Here is a 9,277-nt window from a genome sequence, read left to right as displayed (position 1 = left end):
ACATATTTGGTAGGCATGTCACAATATTCAACGACCACAAGCCACTGGAAGATATCTACAAAAAGCCGCTGCTCTCCACTCCCATGCGTATACAGAGAATGCGCCTGCGATTACAGTGGTATGACATCACAGTGTGCTACAGAAGAGGAAAGGACATGGAGCTGCCTGACACCCTTTCCAGAGCGCAGCTAACAGACAGCACACCAGAAACAGCTGGCCTGGAGTGTGTCTCCATGCTCAACTTTGTGTCGGTGAGTGATCAGAAATATGCTGAACTGCAGGAACGCACACAAGAGGAGTTAAGCCTTCTCCAGCAAACAATTCAGCAAGGCTGGCCGGACAACAGACGGGAAGTACCTGCTCCTGTTCAACCCTACTGGGACTCAAGAAGCCAGTTAGCTGTGTCTGATGGCATAGTGTTTAAAGGACTGCGCATCGTCGTGCCTCCCACCATGCAAAGACGCATGTTAGAGCTCATACACCAGTCCCACCTAGGTATAGTGAAGAGCAAGCAGCGGGCACGTGAAGTGTTATACTGGCCAGGTATGAGCGCTGAAATTGAAAACATGATCAGAAACTGTGGCAAGTGCGCTGAAATTCAAAACAGGCTTCCTAGGCAACCACTCATACCAACAGAGTCACCAGAGCTGCCGTTTGAAGAGGTAGCCTCTGACCTGTTTGAGTTTGAGAGGAAACAGTACATTGTACTCGTGGATTATTACTCGAAATACATTGAAGTGGATGAGCTTAAAGACCAGCGCAGCTGCACCACAATAGAGACTCTTAAAGCTAAATTCTGCAGACATGGAATCCCTGCAACCATTAGGACAGATAATGGTCCGCAGTATTCATCACAGGAATTCAAGGAGTTCTGCAAGAGCTATGGTATCCTGCACAAGACATCCTCACCTCACACACCACACTCTAATGGTGAAGCAGAGCGTGCGGTGCAAACAGTCAAGAGGCTTTGGAGCAAAGCGCCCGACAAACACCTCGCCCTGCTAGACTACCGAACTACTCCGCTTGAGTCAGTAGGCCTGTCACCAGCTCAACTGCTCATGGGCAGGAGACCTCGCAACAAACTGCCTACTGCTCGTGCACTACTTAAACCTATGGCTCACGACCCTGTCAAGGTCAAGCATCTGCTAGACAAGACCAAGCACACTCAGAAACTTTACTACGACAGCAAAAGAGCAGCCAAACCCCGCGCTGCATTACAACCTGGAGATGAAGTCAGAATGGCTCCTTATCCTGGAAGCCACAAATGGACACCTGGAGTTGTAGTTCAGCCACATTGTGCGCCGCGATCCTACATTGTGGACAGTGGAGGTAAGAGGTTCCGCCGTAACAGCCAACACCTCCGTGCCAGCACTGCAGCCGCCAATCAGTCACGTCACATGATGTGTGATGAGCCTTGGCGTGAGACCCCTGGACTGCCTGCAGTGAAAGAGCCGCAGCCCCCACCAGCTCCTCCAGAACACCACTCTTCATCACGTGTGGTAGCATCAAGCTTTCCACAAACCCGACCAGGCGAACTGTATACCACCAGACGGGGCAGAGTTGTGAAACCCCCTGATAAACTGAACTTGTAGTTTGATGGACTAACTGTGCATTTGTTAGCATCTCAGGGACAGGTGTGGTAAAGACACCTGAAGGAAGTGATGTGCTAGTAACCTCTCCTTCCTAGTTAAATGTTTGAGTTCTCTTGTTGTTTAATTATGTTAAGGAGTCAGAGACATTAGACATTGCCAGTGTGAGCAGAGTTTGTTTATTATAATATATGAGTGAGGAAAGGAAATCAGTTTATTATCATTCTGTAGGCAGAAGAGAATCAAAAAGCAATTCACTGTTACATTTGTTAACACTAGTAAAACAGTTGTTATTGTATATAGTAGCTTACACATAACACAGACAGCAACAGTTTTCTTTTGCTGAGGAAAGGAGATGTAATGTATTGTTTGGAGTTCGCGTTTGCCTTTGGGCTTCCGTAGCTGCCTACCTGTGTGTCCCTCGCTGTACCCTGTACTGCCGTGTGTGTACGCGCGCCGAGCTGCAGTAAAGTCACGTCCTGAGTAACGCCAGTCTCTTTATTGTGTCTTCACACAATGTACACAAAGTGAGTACATAACAGATGTCTGTAAATATTACCTGCAAATTCAAAAAAACACCTGCAAACTCAGAAAACACCTGCATTGATTTCACAATACGTGCGTTACAAATATTCACAACACGAGCAAATAGGGAAACGAACTGCAAGTAATGACAACGGAAATGTTTCCAGGGGGACCATAATCACTGACCGGTTGGCGGTTCTATTCAATTACGAATGTCTTCAGCCATTGGATTGTGCTACAAGAAGTACGTGTTTCTCTTTTATTATGACCGACTTGTCGATGTGCTCTGATAACGAAGTGGTTTTGTGTGTTTTCAACATATTGTAGCGACCCGGCAGGACTATGGGGGGGATTAATGGGGAGTTTGTGGGGGGAAGGAGTTGACACATTGACACACATGTGTCTGCGTTGACACAACGCAGACACATTTTGCAGATTGTAAATTGACATGAGACATTGTCAACGTTCACAATCCTGCTCTATGCTCTGTGATATTTTGTTGATCATCATTTCTATTAACTTCTGTGTGGCTCACACGCAACAGTTGTCATGTAGATCGGTCGTCGGCGCGTCTTTTGCGCGGATCACACATGAGCACCAGAATAGAAATTGTCATGAGACAATGTAAACGTTCACAATCCTGCTCTATACTCTGTGATATTTTGTTCATCATCATTTCTATTAACTTCTGCGAGGCACATAAAGTGGTCGTGCAGATCGGTCGTCTGCCCGTCTATTGCGCATGTCACACATGAGAAGATCTTGCACACAATGTCAGTCGTGTCCCTTGGCTGTCCTATTTGTTGGATTTGTTGATGTTATTGTCATGCGTGTTCTGGTTATTTGTGCATGATTAAACATGAGTCTTTATATGGCGATAAAACAAAGCTTTGTTGCAGTTTTTTTTTCTTCTTTTTGAAGTGGAGATTGGGGGTGCGCCAACCCGGTTGGGACTTAGAACGGGGTGCGCAGGAAAAAAAGTTTGGGAACCGCTGTCCTAAACTATCCACCCGCTGATGGGCACCAGGCATATAGGCTATGATGTCAAATGTGATGTCTCATCCAAAGGTGTAGACGCTAGGCTTAGGCCCAGGCCCAATGTACTGCACTTGTTAAATGATGACTTTTATCTTTCAGATTGACATGTTCTGCCCTTTCTGTGCGGTGCAACTGGGGAACACCCCCAATTTTTGCCCATCATGTGGGCAGAACGTGGGGTTCCTTAATCTAGAGCGTCCATCGACTCCATCCACATCGTCAAGCGAAGGCTGTGGGCCAACAGGTAACATCCCTTACTGTGCTTCCATTCCTCTGTGCTGCATCAAAATGTCCCATGGTTTTAGCTGTCAGCAAGGCCACAATTTATCAACCCACACTATTTAACCATAGCTAAAATGCATCAGTGTGTGGGGGTGTCATTGGGGCATCAGTGATCTAGCCGTTAAGGGGCTGGACCAATAACCAGAGGATTATTGGTCCCCCCGTGGCTCCCCGAGCAACCCACTGTGTGGCTGCACGCTGCTCCGGGTGTAGTAGTACAACTAGTAAAAGACTATTACTAATAGTAATAGTAGTATCCCCAGATGGGTTGAATGCAGGAAAATAATCCCCCCAAGGGGATTAATAAAGTACATTATTATTATTATTATATTATTATTATTAGTAGTAGTATGCGTGCGTGCGTTAGTGAATGAGACTAGGAAGGAAGGAAGAGCAGCTCAATTCTTGAGGTTCAGGGAGGTTAAAGAGGCTGAGAGGAGGACTTCCTTTTCAAAGGTTAAAAGGAAACAGGCCATTACAGTGAAGGTAAGTTAATACGGAGGTTTAAGGTCGTAATGTGACTATTAGACACAGTAGTCATGTTTGTTTTTCTTTTTTCTCTCTTCTGATTTCTGTAGATTTCGATTGGCATCATGTCAAGAACACAGAATGGGTTTAAACCTCAAAGAGGGAAAACCCTGCCTTTAAATGTTGACCCCCAGTGGTCAACAAAACAAATTTTGGCAGCTGCTCTAAAGAAACAGAGATTTCAATCAAAACTCAATGGACGATGGAGAGTATGATAATGATAAGTATAATGAACAGCTGATACAGCGGTAAGTTGTACTTTTAAATCAATGCATCTGCAAACACCGTACAGCAAACACATATGTTCTTGACCCAGACATCGTGTACAAGCCCATTACTTTTAGGATTGATGAGTATTTGATCGTGAGAAAACATAGTTTTACCGCGAGTGTTTAAAAGAATGAATGAATGCGGGTGATGCTTGGTGTGCGCGTGTGTGCGCACTGCGCACCCATCTGTTTAAACACACGCAAACTAAACACGTAACGCATAATACAGTCCATGGCGATGTATATTAACGGGGGGACACATGTATATTATGAACACAAGTCGATAACGATAATGTATATAATACTGGTAACAAACAATGTTTGTTAATGTATTGCCGCATATCATTAAATAGACCCACAGTTGCGGCCATCGAGGACCGCGTCCGCATATCATATATGTTTTAAGTTGTCTTTGCCGCAATTTACATGAATCGGTGTTTCTGAAGTTGGAGAAGAAAACGCTATTCCATGTGTGAATTATGCCTATTATTTGGCCATAAACTGATCCATTTGAAGTTCGAAATTCATGTGGTCATGCATCTGTCTCAGCGGAGACTGCAAACGCGCTGTCAAACTATCAACTCGCCAAGTCAAATGCGCTGGGTCTTAAAGGGGATGGCAGGTGGAACTCTCATTGGTTTATTGCACGTTACAACCAAGACACACCTACAGGTTTCAGACCAACCCATTTTAGATTTGCGCCGGGCGCAAAGCTCATTTATCTCGCCGTCATCATAGCAACAGCGCCGTAGAACCGTCCACAAAGTACTTTGACTTTGCGCCTTGACGTCTGCGTTTTAGACCGTCTAACTAGGGCCCAATATGTTGAAAACACACAAAACCACTTCGTTATCAGAGCACATCGACAAGTCTGTCATAATAAAAGAGAAACACGTACCTCTTGTAGCACAATCCAATGAATGAAGACGTTGGTAATTGAATAGAACCGCCAACCGGATATGGGTCCGTCAGTGATTATGGTCCCCCGGAAACATTTCCGTTGTCATTACTTGCAGTTCGTTTCCCTATTTGCTCGTGTTGTGAATATTTGGAACGCACGTGTTGTGAAATCAATGCAAGTGTTTTCTGAGTTTGCAGGTGTTTTCTGAATATGCATGTGTTTTGGAATTTGCATCGCACGTGTTGTGTAATCGATTAAAGTGTTTTCTGAATTTGCCGATGTTGTGGTGTTTGCATGTGTTGTGACCCTTCTCGGCCACCGTAGCTCAGGCCTGTGTGTGCCAAGCACGTGTATAGGCCTCAGCGTGTCCTCCGCGATGGATAGAATCTCCGTTTATTATTAATTATTTCATTATTAATTATTGAACAATAATGATGGATCAGCTTCCTAATTACTGATCTTTAATTCATTATCACAAATACAAATACATTAGTTATCTAGTTAAGTTAATCAATTGCGTATTTAACTAATATCTCATGACTTTTACAGATGACGACCTTCTTGGGAGTGCCCCATCTGTCGCACTACACCTGAGGGAGATCCATGCCCAGAGGCTGGTCCCGGTTCCTCGAAGTGAGTGAATGAAAAATGCATAGCAATTATACATTCTTTCCATGATCAATTTATTTCAATAAATTACATTACAGCGTCATTAATTTGCTGTCCTGTTTTTTCTCTCTGCAGAGGCAGAGGAGGAGCAGCAGCCAGGGGAGCAGCTACCACCCCCGGAGGAGGAAGCCCCAGCCCCAGTGCCAGCCCCAGTGCCAGCCCCAGAGGAGGAGGAGGAGGAGCCTTTGCCCCCTCCCCCGGAGGAGGAAGCCCCAGCCCCAGCCCCGGCCCAGGCCGGTGCTGGCTCCTCCTTCTCCTCCCCCACTCCTGCTGCTGGCCCCTTGAGGAAGAGGGGGCCATCAACGTTGGCCCAAAAGGTTGGACTTTCTCCAAGTAAGAAGTCCAGGAAGGCCATGATGTTTTAAACGTTTATGTTGAAGAAAATAAAAAACCTTCGGGAACTGGTTGTTGTTTGTCAATTTTTTCTACCTCCACATGGGCACACACACACACACACACACACACTAAGTCCATAGGTTAAGTGCCTCGATTTTGAAGGGTCTCAAGTTCACCTAAATACTTTTGATATGGCTGACACATTGGGGATTAACTTTGGGTCACTTTTTAAACAGAGCAAATGTCAGAATGTCCCAACTCAGTCCGACCTTTGACGGTGTCAAAGGTCACGGCTGACCTTTGACACTTGGGAAGGCCACACGGGTCTGAAACTCTTATGAGCCCGAGTGCGTTGTATGCCTTGCCACGCCCCCCCCATATTTAATCAGACGGTAAAGGGCAGAGCTCAGAGGGCAGATAGAAGGAGCATCGGACAAAGTCAACCAAGCCTTCGACACAGTTTTTCAAGATTGAAATGTAAGACATATACTGGCTAGATATTGCATTTGGCTTCTAAGCATGCGTCAACAATGTAACCACCCACCTGAATGAATGTGCGTCGATAGGGACAGAGGTCCTTTCACTCAAAATCGTTTTATTTTTAAGCAATCTTCAAGTGGGTGGGTTTCTGACATACGTCAGAAAAAAAATCATAGATCATTTTTAAAATGTATTTTTATCATCATTACCACGAACACCAGAAACCAACCCGCTTGAAGATTGCTTAAAAATATGGCGATCTAGATTGAGAAAGGACCTCTGTCCCATCAACGTTCATTCATTCAGGTGGGTTTCCCGCGGCAAGATGGCGGCGGCATTGACGCATACGTTCCACTGAACAGCTACCCTGGAAAGAGTTCTCGCGAGAGCACAATTTGAATTTGCTCAGCGAGTCACTCTGGGAATGAGTAATATGTTCATTCCCCCGTTCCCCTGGATCTCACATAAACCAATCACATCGGTGTATCTGATATAGGCGGGCAAGAAGCGACCCAAACAGATGATGACATCTGCGACGGAATCAGTCCGGAATCATTCAGTAAACATTACAAGATGGCTACTGATGAACACCATTTGTTTGAAACGGCTTTGGCCGCTAAAATAAAAGAGTTAGACTTGGCTTTTCCTCTAAAAGAGGAACAGAAGACGATGCTCAAAGCTTTCCTTTTTGCTTTTTTACCTACCGTATATGGCAAGAATCTAATCTATTGGTTAGCTCTGTGGGTAGCTTAGCGTATGGGGCTCTGGATACGTCACCCCATGTATTCTTCTGATTGGTCGTAGTGTGATCCAATTGTGTGCAGTGATATTTTCAAATTCATGCTTGGTGCTGCCCCTCGAGTTGGGCAATGCGCCTTAATGCACGGGCTTACCTGGGCTTCAGCCCGGGGCCTCGGCCAATCAGGGGCCTCTTAATAATTTAAAAAAATTATAATAATAATAATGATAATAATGATGATAAACGTCCGTATTCGAGGGGTCATTACTCTGCTCTACAGTGGCATCTGCTGGAGGAGGTGGAGGGAGCCCCCCCCCCCTTATCTAAACAAAATGTAACAAAAATCCCAAATTCCCAAGTCCTAGAAGTCTAGGAGGAGAACAAACGAAACGATTGAGCTGGGCGGAGGACGTAATTCTAGCTACGGCAAGAAAGAAAAGATGAAGTGGTCACATCCGAGCGGTGCTAAGAAAAGAGAGAAAAATATACAGGCTAAATTATTTAACGAAAGTTTACCAAAAATTGGAGCCGTAACATATTTAGGGATTTGTCCGGGATACTCATTGTAGGACTCTGTACGTCGGGCCGATTGTGAGTTGTTCGGTACAGGTGTGCGCATAGTGTGTGTGTAGGATAGGCAGTAGTTTTATTTGTAGGGTCGCAGTAGTTTTATTTGGAGGATTTTGATTTGGGTGTCTTTTTGGCCGATCCGTCTATGGATCGGCCAAAAAGACATAGCTGATCATTTAGAGTTTCCAGTTCAGGGGGCCCTGATCAAAGCTAAACTTAAGGAGTGTGCCGTGGATATGCTGGTGGGCAAGGAGGTGCTTGGTGCAACAGTGGCGGCTTCTCCTTGTAGTGATGCCGGTGCGGACGTGCAGGCAAGGGCAGAGGCTAAGCCACCCGCTACCTTACCGCGTTTTAATCTGTTATCGCCTACTTCATCAGTGTCGACTCATGACACCGTCTGAAAGTAAGGTTGGCCCGCTTGTATATGGAGATGCAGCAGGCTGAGCGCGAGGCGCAGGAGAGAGAGCTGCAGGCTGAGCGCGAAGAGAGGCAAGCTGAGCATGAGCACCATCTCGAGATTCACCGGATTGAGGCAGAGAAGTGAATACACCCTCTATTCCCCACTAGCTAGCTCACTGGGCACATTGGATGTGACTAAACAAATGGTTTTGGTTCCGCAGTTCCGGGAATCCGAAATCGATTTGTAGTTTTTTGTGTTTGAACGCATCGTTCAGTTTCTATGCAGTGGCCTAAAGGGGTGTGGCCTCTCTTGTTCCAGTGTAAACTCAAACAAGCTCAAGAGGTGTTGGCGTCCATTTTGTTGGAGGACAGTTTAGACTACGAAATTGATAATACCACGGTTCTTCGTGCTAGTGTTAGTGTTCGTGCTTCGTGTTAGTGCCTGAGGCATAAAGACAAAAGTTTAGGAGTTGCAAAAAGTCTCCTGATCGTACTTTCATGGAGTTTTCTCGAGAGAAGACCACCTTGTTTGATCGGTGGTGCACCGCCACTAAAACGGCTGATTTTTCTTCTCTTCGAGAATTAGTCCTGCTGAAGGAATTTAAGAACAGTATATCCGGGTATAACGGGTAGTAACATACTTAAATGAGCAAAAAGTGATGTCGCTGTCCCAGGCAGCTGTATTAGCGGACAAGTTTTTACTGACCCACAAGCCCACTCATGTGTTCTCTACCTCTCCCACCACTCAGTTATGCAAGTCAGTTTCACTTCTCTTTCGCTCTAGGGAGGAACGGGAGTGTTTTTACTGTCATGAACTTGGCCATGTAATTGGTGACTGTCGTATGAGAAATCCGCCACCGCCCGTTCAACAACCAAAGGGGGTTGGATTGGTAAGCACAGTTTCTGGCTCTGTGAGTTATGCCGAACGTGTGTGTTTCTGACCTTCCCGACC

General features: G+C 45.6%; 1 long non-coding RNA gene across 1 annotated transcript; it reads left to right on the top strand.

The window, feature by feature from the left end:
* The first annotated feature begins 847 nt into the window (after positions 1–847).
* LOC311356493 lies at positions 848–6,134 on the top strand. The gene is made up of 5 exons (XR_014637649.1): positions 848–2,116; positions 2,282–2,358; positions 3,252–3,396; positions 4,013–5,765; positions 5,877–6,134. It is a non-coding gene; the product is annotated as an uncharacterized lncRNA (long non-coding RNA).
* The last annotated feature ends 3,143 nt before the right edge of the window (positions 6,135–9,277 follow it).

Source organism: Micromesistius poutassou, assembly GCF_964030765.1.
Source record: "Micromesistius poutassou genome assembly, chromosome: 12".
NCBI lineage: Eukaryota > Metazoa > Chordata > Actinopteri > Gadiformes > Gadidae > Micromesistius > Micromesistius poutassou.
Note: the sequence above shows the minus strand (reverse complement) of the source record. Positions and strands in the feature narration are given on the sequence as shown.